General features: G+C 33.4%; 1 long non-coding RNA gene across 1 annotated transcript; it reads left to right on the forward strand.

Moving 5' to 3' along the window:
• Nucleotides 1-1,658: 1,658 nt before the first annotated feature.
• On the forward strand, nucleotides 1,659-11,897 carry LOC127465350 (uncharacterized). The gene is made up of 3 exons (XR_007902150.1): nucleotides 1,659-1,755; nucleotides 7,756-7,830; nucleotides 11,761-11,897. It is a non-coding gene; the product is annotated as an uncharacterized LOC127465350 (long non-coding RNA).
• The last annotated feature ends 4,481 nt before the right edge of the window (nucleotides 11,898-16,378 follow it).

The following is a 16,378-nucleotide window of genomic DNA, read 5'->3' on the forward strand; positions in this document are numbered from 1 at the left end:
GACAGAGAAAAAATGATAGATTAAGAAGCTAAGAGTCTAATTTTAAAAAAGTTATTTATATTTTATACCAGCTTAAACTAGTGTGGTTAATTAACATTATCTTAAAGCAATGGGAGTTCATATTTTATTTTTTGCTAATAATTTAAAATTGAAATAAAATTACTTTTGGACTTCCTAATGATGAACTACCACAAAATAAGGAAATCCTTATATACATATAATTAGGTTATAGATTTTGACCTTGGTATCTGTGCATTTATACAGCAGATCACATAATAGAATCATAATCCTGAATGAGGACATTTAGGTACTGTTGTAATATATGTTTATGTTGGAAGTCTGATCTAAGGTTTCCCTAACTTGTATGAATATGTATTATGATTTCCTAATATGTCTACTACTTAAATAATAAAACTACTGTGTACAACCTGACAATTTCTACAAGAATATTTTTACATTGATGAATGAACTCTTATTACTGTTCAAGATTTCTTCTCATTGCAAATTGGTCTAAAGCTAGTGCCTCCCACTTTCACAACATACATTTGAGCACCAAAAGAAATTGAAAGGACTGACTTAATTCTAGAATATGCAAATCATTTAAATGATTGCAATCATTGATAGAAAAAACACAAATGCTTAATGTATTTAATTTTGACATGCAATTGTCAACACAATACAGACAGACAATGCAGAAAGAATCATGTCTTGCCGATGCTGATACCACCTAAGGAGTCCTTCTGCTGTGCCTTTTGCAACCGGACTTGTCTGTCTTGTGTTGGCCTTTTTAGCCACCAGCGTGCTTGTAGCAAACGTGGGTAGAGCCCTTCCCAAATCTTCGTTCACAAAACCTAACCATGATAAATACGAACACATATAAATATGTAATTATGGGTATGTATACACTAAAGACTTAAGAATATCTTTATAGGCATTTATATATATATAGCATCTTAACTGGCTTTTTGGAAGGAGTACTTAGTTCATAGAACAGTTTTGGTTGGAAAGGAACTTAAAGGGCACCCAGTTCCGACCTCCCTGCCATGAGTAGGGACACCTTCCACTACACCAGGTTACTCAGAGCCCCATCCAACATAACCTTGAATGCTTCCAGCGATGGGACATCCACAACATCTGTTCCATCGCCTCACCACCCTCACAAGAAACAATTTTTTCCTTGTATTTAATCTAAATCTACCCTCTTTCAGCTTAGGCCCTTTCCCCCTTGTCCTGTCACTACATGCCCTTTTGAAGAGTCCCTCTCCAGCTCTCTTGTAGGCTTCCTTTTAGTACTGGAAGGCTGCTATAAGGTCTCTGCAGAGCCTTCTCTTCTCCAGCCTGAACAACTCTGGCTCTCTTAGTCTGTTTTCATAGGAGAGGTGCCCCAGCACTCTGATCATCTGTCTTCGTGGTCCTCCTGTACACTCCAATAGGTCCGTGTCCATCTTATTTTGGGGGCCCTGCAGCTGCACACAGTACTCCAGGTAGGATCTCATGAGAGGAAAGACCTGCTCACCATGCTTCTTTTGATGCAGACCAGAATACGGTTGGCTTTCTGGACTGTAAGCACACATTGACATAATGGACTGTGTTTTAAATCACCTACAAAGAATTTCCTATAAATCTGACTTGTATTTCCACCTTGTTCCTTTCCATTATTTCGCTCACAAAGTCCTCCAGGATAATCAAACAATATATTAGGTAGTCCACTTTGAAAATGTGAGTCAAATTATTCTGTTGAAAATTCTCTTACAGGTCTGTGCCTCAGAAAATACATATATGGCTTACTCCTTTCTATAGGAGCAAAGCTGCTAACCATGCTTTGAAATTCAATTTCTGTTTACTAAAACCTTATTTTATGTTCTAAATTATTTTAATCTTTATATTTTAAGCTATGTGATACATTATTATATCACCTTGACTTTTCTAGTAGAGTTGTTCCTCACTTGCACTTGTCCTATATTTCAGAAAAAACCTAACTATCAAATTAGAAAATGAAAGCAATTTCTCTAGTATCTTATATTGTGCTTGAGATCACTTTCAGTTTTCTGTCTGCCTGGCTGTAATTTTGGCTGTTATAAATATGTACCTTTTTCAAATGTACCAACGCTACTAAATCAGCCATGATAATCATACCACTGTGTTTATAACTCCACTATTTTAATGCCATTTCTAAACTTTATGAACAATTACATTTTAGCTTCTTTCATACTATTGACTAGTACTGAGACAAAAAGAGATATCCACAGAATCTCTTGAAAAATAATGACATGGGCTGTTCCTTCTTTATTTTAAACAAACACAAATCCTTTTTTATATTAATAATTATTTATGTAGATATTAAAATGTCTAATTAATACAATTATTATTATCAAACACACTTTTTAAAAGTTATGAAATGCATGATGAGTTATTTTTTTTGATTACTCTTCACAGGTTGTCACTAGTAATGCTTCTTTATTTTACATTTTTACTGGTTTTGCTGGTTTACACATGATTTTGCTTTGTATCAGTATGAGGCTAACTGATACAGACTTAGCCTATTTATCCTATTTCCTTTTTAAAATATTGGAAAACTTTTTTTTTCTAGTCCCCTGGAAGCTTCCTTAGAATTCTGAGACTGATTCATAGTAATGATTAATTGATAATTGAAATTAATTTTTTAGAAGAGTCATAAAAAAAATCTCAAACATTTCCTTGAGTAAAAGTTGCCCAATCCTGATAGTAAAATTTAAATTCAACAGCTGTCATCTAACATAGTTCATACAGATGGAATGAAAAGAATTTTCTTATCTCTAAATTAGAGTTAGGTAATTTTCCTTCCAAGAATAGAAACATATGTAGAAAATGAACATCTTTTATATCTTTTACAAGCATTTATCTTTTTTAAAATTAAAATATTTCCTATATGGCACTGTTAAAATTTGTTTCCTCCTGATATATTTAAATATTTTGTTGCATTGTCAGAAGGAGGTAGGTAGGCTTTGAAATACTTTTTCCTTTTTTTTGTGGTTTGTGTGTATATGCAAAAGTGTTGCCAGTTGGGAAGCTGCAGGGATTGCCCCATGCTGGACACAGCTGATTCCAGCCAAGTTCAACAGACTCATCATAGGACATAGCTAAGCCCATCAGCCAAGGTCATAGAGCTTCTGGTAAAACATATTTAAGAGCAAAATCACTGCTTTGAAGAAGGAAGGAAGGAGGTAGAGAAGGAAGGAGGGAGAGAGGGAAGGAAGAAAGGAAAGAGAAGGAAAGAAAATGAAGGATAAGGAAGAAAGGTAAAGGAAAGAAGAGAGGAATTGGAAGTGCTCCAGCTGCTAGAGCAGGTATCCACTGCAGCTTGTGGAGGACCCCATGCTGAAGCAAGTGGTATTGAAAGAACTGTGGCCCATGGGCAGTCCACACTGCAGCAGATTTTCTCCTGAAGACTGCAGCCTGTGGAGAAGACCCGCACTAGAGCGAGGTAAAAGTGTGAGGAGGAATGAGCAATAGGGAGAAGCTGTTATGAACTGACCATAACCCTCTATCTCCTATCCCCGCTGTGTTGCTTGTTGGGATACATGCTGAAGTTGGCAGTGAAGGAACAAATTGAGCCTGGGGGCAGAAAGGTGCTGTTTTTTCATGTTTGCCTTTTTGTTTCTCATTATGCAAATATATTGTAATTGGCTATTAATTAATTTTCCCTAAATTGAGTCTATTTTGTCTGAGACAGTACTTGGTAAGTGATCTCCCTGTCTTTATCTTTAAAGTATTTTGCATTTCTCTTTTTTTTCCTGTTTTCTCCCCTGTCCTGTTGAGAGTGAATGAGCAGCTGGGTGGGAGTTCAGCTGTTTGATGAGGTTAGCTCACCACGGTATACCATCTCAGGAAAATAGATCTTTCTTATTTTTATGGTTGCATAAACTGAATACATACATCTATATACTGCATATAAGAAAAATACTAAATTTTAAGTAGACCTGGGTAAAATGTGTTATGTATTTACAATATAAATTATTTGCAGTTTGTATTTTACTCTTAAACCTATGCATGCTGTTTGTATAGATTTCAAGGTCTTGACTGAAGTAATATCAGTATATGCTTTTTTGTTTTCCAATATCAGTGAAGAAATAAAATGTGTTGATTTTAAAAGTGAGATAATTAAGCCAAAATTTTCAGGGAAAAGAAGACTACTATAAAATGCTTAAAGGTTGAATTGTGAGTAGATTCTGAATAGAGTACGTGAGATGCTAAAAATATGTAGACTTCTGCAAATAAAGTAATGACTTTGAGGAAAAAAAAGTGCTATTTTTAATTCATGGTATCATAAGCCTTGATCTTTGTTGTGTCAACTAAGTAATGAATGTGTTTTCAAGTTGTCCTTTGTGAAGTTACCACACAGTCAATTTGCCAGGCAAAAGTGAGTAGTTCAGCTAAACTTGTCTGAAATTTGTTTACACAGTTTACGAAATTACTATCTTCTATATTCAGAAGTTTTCAATCAAGGCAACAAAGAGAAGTGGTATTTTTCAGTTATTGGTTTACATTTTCCTGACTTAACTAAATTACCTCAGAAGTCATATCCGAAGTCATTGCATCACTTCTTGGTGTTGCAGACATGTCTTAAAATACACCTTAGGAACTAAGCAAACTCCATCTTGAAACTACTTGGATTATTTTCCTACTACTTCTACCTTTAATTAGGAATTTGTTTAGGATTATCAATTAACATTAAACTAAAGGTTTCTCTGATTCAATAGCATTTTTAAGAATAGAATCTTGGGATACTGGAATCACTTCAGCTACATGCACCTCTACTCATGTAATTTAAAACAGCTGTGTATCAGAGTAATAGCAAAAAGAGAAACTATAGTCAAGAAGTTTTGTAAGAAATTATCCTCTTCTAGCTATTTTTTTAAAAAAACTTTCTCTACTTTTTTTATTTTAAATGTTAGCTACTAAACTGTAAAATTCTGAATAGACTGCATGCCAATAGCCCAATTTAAAGACATGGGAAATCCCAATCAGGTGGTAAATAAATAAATAGGAACGTGATGTTTACCTTCCAAATAGAACATAAATTATTATGTGATTTATATAAATTTCAGATATTTATATACTCTTTTCTTAATGAAGTCAAAATGTAGAGTGTGAACTGCATAAAACCCGGTAAATGCAAAGAATGTAATTCCTATGCATTAAGTGCAAATAAAATATAAATAAATAGAAATTTAAAAATAGGACTATATAAATTGCAATGTACATAAGACCTAGAAATATAAGTAAAAATTTGGTGTTTTAAATATGTTTATTTAGGTTTAAAGTGGGATGGAGCTACCCAAAACTGGCATTGAAAATTAGGAAAAATCTAGAACTTGAAGTGATATTAACTTGGGAACTTAAACTAATTTTAATGATTTGGGTGCAACACCAAGTTTGCACTGGAATCAGTAAACAGTTTCAATGAAAAAAGGAAAAAGACATAGCAGAACCAGACAGTGTTGAGTATTTTGATAATATACAGCAAATTAATGACTCGTAAAACTGAACCATAAGAATCCATGACTTGATAAAAACGTAGAACCCTGGGAGAAAGTTGGATCATGAAATAGTGCATAGACACAGAATGCATCATGACTGTAAAGGTTTATGTTTAAAAGAACAGGAAGGGAGGAATCTGCACAATGCAAATGAAGTCTGTGCAGAGGAGGAGCAGAAAATAATGAGGAAGGCAAGGACATTTGCAAGCTTGAGTAGTTGCAAGGACCAAGTGTGTGTATGTGTTTGTGTGTATGTGTGCATGTGCAGATATAAATATATGTCCTCTATGATTTAAGGAAAAATTCAGAATTTGAATTTTGCAATTTGATCTTACTATCTTACTTTATGTTAATCATAATATAGATAACATACCAAAATGATCAATATCTAAGCAGAACTGTAAATTGAGACCTCTGATTTATTATTGAGTAGGATTATTTGTGATGCTTAGCTTTCTTTGTAACATTTTTTCCCTAGCTTCATCCATTGACACAAAGCTATATGTAGACTCAAAGATATTTTGGAAGGAAATTTTGTCAAAAGAATTGCTAAAAGCATAAGGAAGCTATTAGATGTAGTTTTCAGTAATTTAAATTTCTAATATTTGATTTTTAAATGATGAAACATCCAATAACCCAAATGACCTTACACAAACATATACATGGAATAAATTATTTCAAATGAAAGCACAAAAATTATTTGTTCAGCTGCTCCAGTGACTGGAAGGTTAGGAACAAAAGCTATTATTGTTCGGTGTATTTTTTCACAGGAAATAGACAGTGGCAAACATACAGTAGTTCAACACATGAGATCAGAGACACAGTTTTTATAGTAAACCAAAACCAGATGTTGGAAGGACTCAAGACCTTTACAGAAATTATTAGTTATGTTTGCCTTTGAAAGCAAAGAAAGTTTACAGAGAGTCGTGTACCTGATTAAGAAAAAGACAGGTTACAAAAGCTATTCATTCAAGGAAAAATATTTGCCATACAGACTGTTTTATATATAGCAGTTAGTTATGTACATAGGATTTGAATTTTACTTTCATTTGGTTTTTGAACAAATATGCTAACTTCTTCATACTACTAAACAATTTTAGAAATAAGAAAAAGGTTAAATATTATTAAACTGAAGGAAGAATTGTGCATTAAGCCCTTGGAGTTAAGTTCCATCATTAATTGATACAGAATTAGGCATTAAACAATACTTTTATTTTAAGAATTTATCAGAGAAAAATTTAAATATATGGTGCAAAATAGGTAGCATATCACTTTTCATGCAGCATAAAATGTTTCTCTAGGAAAATATTAACGACTTGATATCACTGGATGCTAACTGATTTAATGCAAATTGGATGGAATAGTCAAAAATAAGGTCTTAGTGCTACATTCCTAGAGGTTTCTTGCAAATATGCATTTAAGTAGGAAGAAAAAGAAGGAGACTGTAGCATGTTAGACACCAAGGTTTATGTGCCACAGAGCACAGACCTATGGGAAATTAAACTTATTGCTTCTATACCTTCTAAACTATTTGTTTTCTTGCCCTGTTCAGATCATCTTTTGCAGACACTGAGCTAACTTCCAAGCAAAAGCTTTTGTTCCTAGCAAGAATTTTGATTTTTTTTCTCTATCCTTTTTTCACAAGCTGTAAATGGATTTTAAAAAGTAGATACTCATCTTAATTTTAGTCCTTTTGTAGTCCTCTACCTATAGAGCTATAGAGTCTTGAAATTCTGGAATTAGATAATCCTGCTATGTTGGAAAGATGTCTATAGCTAATATGTAACCACTAATAGGAAATATTGCAAGAGACTATAATATCAGAGTATTTGTTGGAGATGTAGTCACTGTGAAAGAGAAGACCATGCCATTTGATTTTAACTCATGATTTGATATCTGTTAGGCTTTTTAAAGCTTCGTGTACATTAAATATATAAATCAAATGCATTGAAAGTTAAATGACAATCATCCTAATATAGTATGAATAATTAAATATAATCATATCAATTAGCTCACAAAGAATATTTGTCAGCAATCAGAAAAAAGTAATCTGAAGCTGAAGTTTCCTAAAGGTTGCTTAGTAGAACCTCATCTGGTTAAATACAATTCCAAGTGGAAGAAAACATCTTTAAGCAGAACTTGTGGAATTTGCTTTACTCAATATCCTCCTGCAGGTGCAATCCAGTGTAAACCCTACTTGTTTTTCTGAACTGAGTTTTTGAAAATTTTCATGCAGCGATGGTCTACTTGAACATAGACGTTGAAACTGAGGATTTACATTGATCTGGGAAGATACTATTTACATACGAAGGTGCATATAATACCACCTATTGCAAAAAGTGCTTGAATCTACACATTTTCCTTCTTATTATATTGTTATACTGTATATGAATGAAATATATAATGTTAAAATTCATGGGATGAGATTTAATGGAAACACTACACAGTTGTCTTTAAATGTTGATGCACACATTTGTGAAGTATTCAGCACAGGCTGATGCTGAAGGCAAGGTTCTGAGCCAGATGAACCGAATACCTATCCAAAAATTTTGATCTTGCTGTAGATACAAATGAGCAATTTGTAAGGAAAGAGAAATTTTTTCAGTCTGGTTTCTGCTAGGAAGGTGTAAACATCACAAGTTAAGCTACAGTGATAAACAGTGTTTCTAATTGGCATCCCTGCTGATCATTTCAGAGAGATAAATGGTCAAAGAAACTGAGCCAGCCTCCTGTACCTAGAGATGAATCTTCCAGCACAGGATTAATGTACTTTTCTCGTGATTGTTTTCCAACACAGCTACACAGATTTGGTGGATACTGCTTGCTGTTACAGTTCCTCTTATAATCTATGAGTGAAATAAGTATGTAATGGCCAACACTGAAGTAAAAAAAAAAAGTCTAGCATGTCTGTTAGTGGAGTACAGCAACAATTAATGTTATGGCTAGTATATTAACTATGGAAAGTCTGCAAATGAGATAATAAGGATGTGTTACATCAAGGATCCTTATAAGACATCCATAAAATTATGGGAGGCTTTTCATGACACTTTGAAAACCAAATTTAAAAACAGTGAAATTCATATCATACTGCAACGCAAAAATGAAATTTTTGTAAATGTAATCTTAACTAGCAAAATAAAGTATATTATCTTCATTAGAAGACAAAACACCAGCAGGTGTAGTTCACAAACTAATAAGTACTTTTGTCTGTTCAAGGATAAACCAAGATGATTAAGGGTAGTATTGCAGAAGGACTGTTCTCTTGAAGATAGATTGGTTTGGTATATGTTATTTATTTTGTCTCTACTAGCCAAAAGGATTATATTTGCCTGAGGCAAACATTTTGGACATCTCCTTGTTATCCCTACGTGATGCTGGCGAAACAAAGGTGTTCAACTTACATATTTTTTTAGTGAGAATCACATAATATTTTCTATAATAACTTCCAAACTTCTGTAAGACTAGGCAAAGCATTGCCCTTATGCTTAGAGCAATGAAAGTTTGCACAGCAAAATGGCCTCGAGTACAGGTCAGCACACAGTCATTATAAGTTCTACTGTAAAGGTACCTCTTCTCAGATTGAGATATCCATCACCCATCTAAAAATAAAAATTAAAAATGCAAAGAATTTGAGTTGATCGTAAGAGCCAAAAGAAATTCTTATAAAATCATATGAGTCTTTTGTATATACACTCATCCACACGTCTCCAACTAAATATTTTTCCAACAGACACTGCTCAGAAGCTCTCCAAGGTCTCTTTTGACTTTAACAAGTTTTAGATCAATTCTGATAATGTCGTATGTCCTTAAAATCTTACAGTAGTGGTAGTCTCCACAAACAATTTTCTTACATTACAGAAGCATATTTTGCTGCATATGTTTTATGAATATATCTTCTACCATTTATATTTGTATTTAAATAAATATATTAAATTATATTAACTTTGAGATGCTACATTTCTATCTTTTTTAATAAATATCTATGCTGGGTAATAACTGCACTTCAATAACCTATGTAAACATATTGCATATTATTAGACCTTAAAGTTACATGTTTGACAGATAGCACACAGTTTCTCAAGGGTATTATTGCAATCTGTGAAACTTATTAACTGTGATTTCATAGCCAATGACAAAAGATAATAAAAAAATCAGCTGTTCTGTAAGCCAAAGCACTTGTCCATAGATAATAAAAAATCATAATTTCCATACATGACTGAAGAAAACAAATATTTTGTCACCTTGAGCTGCTTCCACTCATCTGACCAAAAAGACATAGCAAATCAAAATATTTTATAATTAAAATGTTTTTTAATTTGTGATTCCATATAGCAAATCATGTTGGATTTGACTAAAAGCTGGTTAAGATCCTGGAACTACAAAGCGTATCAGTAAAAAAAAGATAAAGAAAAAAACCTGCAGACCTTTTCAGTCAGAAACCCAGGGGTTGGGGAAAATGTACAGCAATACCAGATGCTCTTGGTTTAGACTCTCGGATATTGTGGATCCAAATAGTTTTTCTAGACCATATATATTAATACTTGCTGTTTTTCCTGCCAATGTAAACACATTGTATGCTCTTGTAGAAACTGCTGCTGGTTTAGATTTTTCTTGCTCCAGTCTCCCCACCCTGCCCCAGTCATTATAATGATTTCTAACTCTTCATTAATTTGGGGATTCTAGATGCTTTTTCTTTCACTGACTGAAATACTTCAGTGGCTTCTTTTTCCTGTTCATTTTTAGTGATCTGTCAGTTGACCTATAATGGAAAAGTTAAGCAAAGAGTCCACCCTGAGCAGTTCTTAGTCCTACGTCTTCCCAGAATAAACCAATACCTCTTTTTTTACCTTGCAGAAGTTCTTTTGATTTTTTTTAAGTATTCTGAGAGTTATAGCAAAGATTTGAGTGAGTTTTGCTGGAATGAAGTAACCATTGAGAATTAACCTCTCACAAATTGGAAGATGAACTTCACCCTTCTGTCCTCCACAAGAGTTTATTGGTTGATAGTCAGGGATGGGAGATTGAAGAAGTTGGTTTGAGTTTTTTGATGGAAAAGAAGGAACTAAATCTGGGTTTCTCAAAATATGGAAGAATAGTCTAAAAATTAGATAGTAATTTGTTTTAAATACAACAAAATTAGCAAATTAACAAAAAACCCCAAACACTAAAATTGCTTTTCATGACACTATAGTTTGTAGCGTTGTAGTTTATGTACAAGAGAGTTAAACGTACATTACACAGGGTATGGAGGATTTTCTGAAAACAGGTGTCTTAACATGACAGGCTCACATACCTTTTAATGAAAACATCAAGAAAGTGTTTTGAGATGGGAAAAAGTGAAGGATTTAGCACTGGAAAAATTGTTCAATAACAACTGACTACCATGTTTTTTGTTTCCTCTCCTGTGGATCCAAAGTGCTTTTGTAGCCAGGTGATAGTATGGTAGTTTTCATTTATGTTCCTAGAGCAAGTAATGTGCCAAATAAAAGTTAAATCTCTGACTTTTCAGTGAAAACTACTTGGGTTCTTGTATCGGGTCTGGCTGAGCTGGAGCTCATTTCCCCATAGTAGCCCTCACAGTGCCGTGCTTTGAATTGGTAGCTAGAAGAGTGTTGGTAACACACCAGTGATCCTGGGAGGGGACACAAGTAGGCCAGCTGACCCTAACTGACCAACCATATGACATCAGCTCAGAGATAAAAGCTGAGGCAAGGAGGAGGAGGGTGGGTATTCATTGTCTCCTATGGTTGCCTGCTGTGAAACCATTATGTGTGCTGAAGCCCTGCTTCTTGGGAGTGGCCAGCCATCACTGCTCATGGGAATTAGAGAATAAACTTCACTTTTTGGATGTGCAAGCTTTCACTTTGCTTTTGCTTTAGGTAAACTGCCTTATCCCAGCCCATGAGTTGTTTTCTACCTTACTCTCTCCCCTGTCTGGCTGGGAAGGGGAGTGATAGAGTGGCTGGGTGGGCACCTGGTGTCCAGCCAAGGTCAACCCACCACAGTTGCCCAACATAGTATTAATAATTTTCTTTTTTTCTTTTAGACAATGTACTGTATTCATGTTAATACTTCTATGACTGAGAAAATAGTTAGTGAAGGAACAATAGTCACTCTCACATTTGGGTTTTTTTGTTTGTCATTATATATTTTATCCCAATGCATCCTCATTGTCTTCAGCAAATACACTTTTTTCCTGCCTCTTGCATCTTTCTTCTCATTTCACTCTTTTGCTGCCTAGCACTCTCAGGCTTTCTGCAGGGAAGTAGGGACAGTGACACTTTATACTGAAGCTTGATAAATGAATTCTTTGCCTTCTTGTTTCTTGGTAAGTGGACCATTAAGCTGTATGTCCTTGACTCTCTGTGTTGGTAGGATGAAAGAATATAACAACAAAAGGATTTACCTTTGAGTAAATTTTATTCTACTTCCAGCACGTGGTTAATAGTATATTTTATATGTGATTTCCCTAATATACTACATGATTGAAATTGTGGTAGAATGATTAAAATCTGATATGCTTCATGTTTTCACAAGTCTTGTTGAAGTTTGTTGTTTTAACATCTTAACTTGAGCTTTCATTCCCACTTGCATTATGTGAAGATTATAATATAAAGAAAAAAAAGAAACTCCTCTGAACCAGTTTTTATAATGTGCATCCTTAACTGACAATAAGTAATTGGAAAAAAATTTTTGTATTTGTAAGGTTTGACCTTGACATTGTTTATGTAGGCCTCCAAAGCAATTATTGTAGAAACTGAGATGGAAAACAATGGCAAAAAGCAGACAGAAATGTTTGAATTAGTGCAAATCACAAATATAGCTGAATGGTATTAGATGACAGTTGGCTTTTAATGAGGGAAGACATGAAGTAATTAAATCTTGACATACAATTATGAAAAATATCAGGTAACAAGCCTGCTATGCAATATAGAATAAGAAAAGACATTTTCTGAAAACTTGCCTGATGCTCTGTCATCTGAGACTGTTCTTTATGAGTGCAGGGTGAAGGTCAAGGAGGTATCTCAACTCCATCAATCCTTTGGACAGTTACAAATGACCTTTCACTTTTCATAAGACATTCAATATTCTGAATGGGAGAGATACATTTTTCTGTGTTTAGAAAATAGCAAAATTGAAACCTTTTATAGCGCACAAGGTGCATTTGTGTTTGAATCTCCTGAACAGCTCATTCATTTTTAAATGTTCATTGACACCAATATCTCATTTACATGAAGTAAATGATTTTAAAATACTGTATCTGTTTCAACATGTACTTTAACTTTTCATATTTTTATTGCATTAATTTTTATGATTTTTTTGCTTATTTTTTAATTTTTATTTTATTTTTTCTTTAAGAAATGTTTTAAAATGCTACAGTGCATACAGATGTATAGCTTTTAATTTTTGCTGCTTTGATTTGATATTGATGGAAATTCAAGCATTGCACCAATTGTTTTTTAATATTTATTTTGCAAGGTTTAAATCTCTGTTTTCATCCTGATCTCTCAAGCTTTGTAATCCTTACTGGATTTAACTTTAATCCACAGGAGTTTCTGTGTGTAATCAGAGCTTGTTCTTTGGTCATATAAACTTTGATTTCAGTGGTACTTGTGTGAGGTAAGAACTGAGGATTTAATTGTTATTATTTTTTTACTGAATTAAAAAAAATGGTGCAAAGCTACTATTTCACCTATGTTTTGGGAATTCCTGAATATTTTTTCCCTTTTCCACACAGATTATTTTTTCCTCCCATTTGTTACACAAAACAAAGGAACTTGAAATTCTAGGCAAGAACCATTGCTGGGCCTGTCCAATACTCTGCATGTTATAAATAGGTAATCCTTTTGCTAACTTCAGTTGTACTTCAGTGTATAAACATAGAGATAATAAAGGAAAAAAACCAAGAACAAATATGTGTAAATTACGAAAGAACAGCATCTCTTCATTAAAGAAACCAAAAAACCCTCTTTGAGATAGAGTGTAGTAGCAGACTGAGATCAGTTTCAGAACAGAAAGGAAAACCTACATACAGAGAACACAAATGCAAATTTTATAGTATCTTATCTTACTTGCTGTATTTAATCAAAGATGTTAAAACATACAAGTATAACTCTATCAGTTTAGAAGATGTTAAAACATACAAGTATAATCCTATCAGTTTAGAAGAATCTATCACTATTTTTAGTGCTGAAAGTTAGGTGTGCTTTCAATTGAATGTAATTATTTATTTAAATCATACATAATATCTGATTCATTTCTTTTAGAAATATCATTCAAGGTTTGCCATGGGCAACAATTTAAAATAAAGCATGGGCAATTTTATTGGACTTGAAAAGCTATTCAGAGTGGAATTATTAAAACAATGGTCAGAATCTCACAATGAATAAACCAAAGTGACATTCATAATATCTCAGTAATTTGTTTGCAAAATTACATCTTGCTACAGTCTCCAAAATCTAATGATTGGTTTACCTGTACCTTACTATGTATTCATTACTTAAACCTTACACTGAGGTAGATTATCTAGTCCAACTAGTGTAAATCATGAGTTAGCACAGTTTTTGTGACACTTTTTGTTTTCTCTCCCACGCTTTCTTAATAGGTAAGTCCTGAAATAGAAAAATAGTAAGAAGCATTTCAGAAAATTTTAGGGAAACACTCCAGGACAAATATTGTCCAGTGTGTGCTCCTCTAGTTATAAAACATCATTAACATGAGCTTGCCTCCCAGGAATTTCAGCAAAATGAAATAATGCAGAATTATATTCTTCATGAGTAGATGTTCAGAAAAATTTCCTAAGACTACTTTTATATCAAGACATAAAAGGTATATACGTGGCAAAAATACTGACAACTGCTATTTTCAAATTTCAGAAAACTTCCCTTAATTTTTACAAGGTATCAGTTTCAAAGTAATTGTACAAATAAATGCAAAGGTAGTGATACAAAATTTTTATAGTAGCCAAAAAAAACCCCCAACGATCATGTTGTATGTATTGCAGTATTATCTGAAAATTTTACAGATCTGACAAAATAGAAACAACAATAAACTCTTTTTTCCCCACAGCTTTTAAAGAACTATACACACATGTCTTTCCTGGAATTCCCAAAATTATTTAAATTTCTTCCTTCATAAAATGGTAGGAGTCTATATTTTAACACAATGCTTCTGAAAGAACCCCTGTTTAAAACTGCTGGTCTATTTTCCTGTTTAGTCTTATCACACTAGAGTGTGAGCTCTAATTTGATACTAGCAAATACCAAGTTTAACTTATGCTACAGCTATTCTTTCTCTTAGGTTAATGTGGTATTTTTACCAAGCACATTGGTAAAAATAAAGAAACTGACCAATGCAAGACATTCCTTATTCTTTTAAGTTGTTATTCATTTCAATGTGTGAATGTTAATTAGGCACTCAGTCCAAAATTTGTACCTTAATAAACCTGTCAAATCTAAATTGGTGTCACTGCCTCAATAGATAGCCTACTGAGCTCCTGCCGATCTTTCCTTATATGTAGGCTAACATGGTGGAGATAAAGTCCCAGCAGATGACTTTTTTTCCTGTTAAGACCTCTGTCTTCTTGGTTTGAAATAGGCTCAAACTGTGACACTGGGACGGAAAAGGCCAAAAGTGTAAAAAAAGTCAAGGTGACTAAAATCTAGTGAAATAAAATTTATTTAAATGTATTCATGGTTCTTATTGTGTCTCAAATACATACTTATTTTCAAAAGCAGTGGCTCCTAGCCATGCCATATACATTGATATATACATATATATCTCCTTAAAAAAACCCCAAAACATAAAAACAAACTAGCAAAGCCAAAAGAAATTAAACGTAGAAAAAATTCAACATTATTCTGGAGATTTTACATTAACAAAAATAGGAAACTGAGTTTGTCTTCCCAGAACAACCGTTATTTAGTAATAGTACCAATATATGAAAATACAGTGAAGTTAATACTGCAGAGTGTAGGGCACAGAAATACAATACAGTATGTATAGAAAGTGCAAAGCAGCAAAATTGAGGTTGCTGTGGGAAACATATTGGCAATTTAATGACATCTGTTTGTGTCATATCTCAATCATAATGTTGCATTAATGTAGTTATTTGCATTTAATCCTATATTACATTCCCAGTTTAGAAGAACACATTTGCAGTTGCTCAAATCTCTGCTTCTAAGAGTGATTCAAAATTATATACTTTCTAAGATTATTTTGACAGAATTATATATAACTTCCTGATGGAGCATCTCATTACCCTGGCAACAGACCTTGATGAAGGAAGTAGTTTGTGAAAGGGTTAGGTATTGACAACTAAAAATCTTGTTCTTAAAGATGGTTTACTAACTAGGCTATAATGCTATTATACCTATACTGTCATGGGTGTCAGTATACTGTCATACTCTCATTTTCCTATGAGAGATGGAGTACTTAATTATTTCTCAGTGACCACAATTTCAGTGTAAATGGTCTGAACTTGTAAGAAAATAGAATGTATAATCGAGTTGAGATTAAACTTTTGCTTTATTTATTTCTTTTAAGAACATAGGACATCAGGCTGGGAAGAAGATACAGTCCTTTAGGACAGAGGTCCATAAGCTTCTGTCACCTCTTCTACTACAGAAAAGCACTGATGAGGGCCAGGTTGAACAGCTACTAATCATGATAAGGAGAATTGTGCATGGAAATAATGAAATGGAGCACAGAATGAACATTTTGTTTAAAAATGGTCAAAAAGGCAATATGACCAATAAGAGAAAATTATATATCCTAGGTATAAAATATTCAATAATACTTTAAAAGGAACATGGATTTTTCTTGTGTATGGTACTGTTATTTAAATGGAGATGTCCCTT

Source organism: Manacus candei, unplaced genomic scaffold, assembly GCF_025592945.1.
Source record: "Manacus candei isolate 608988 ecotype Guabito, Panama unplaced genomic scaffold, ASM2559294v1 h1tg000008l, whole genome shotgun sequence".
NCBI lineage: Eukaryota > Metazoa > Chordata > Aves > Passeriformes > Pipridae > Manacus > Manacus candei.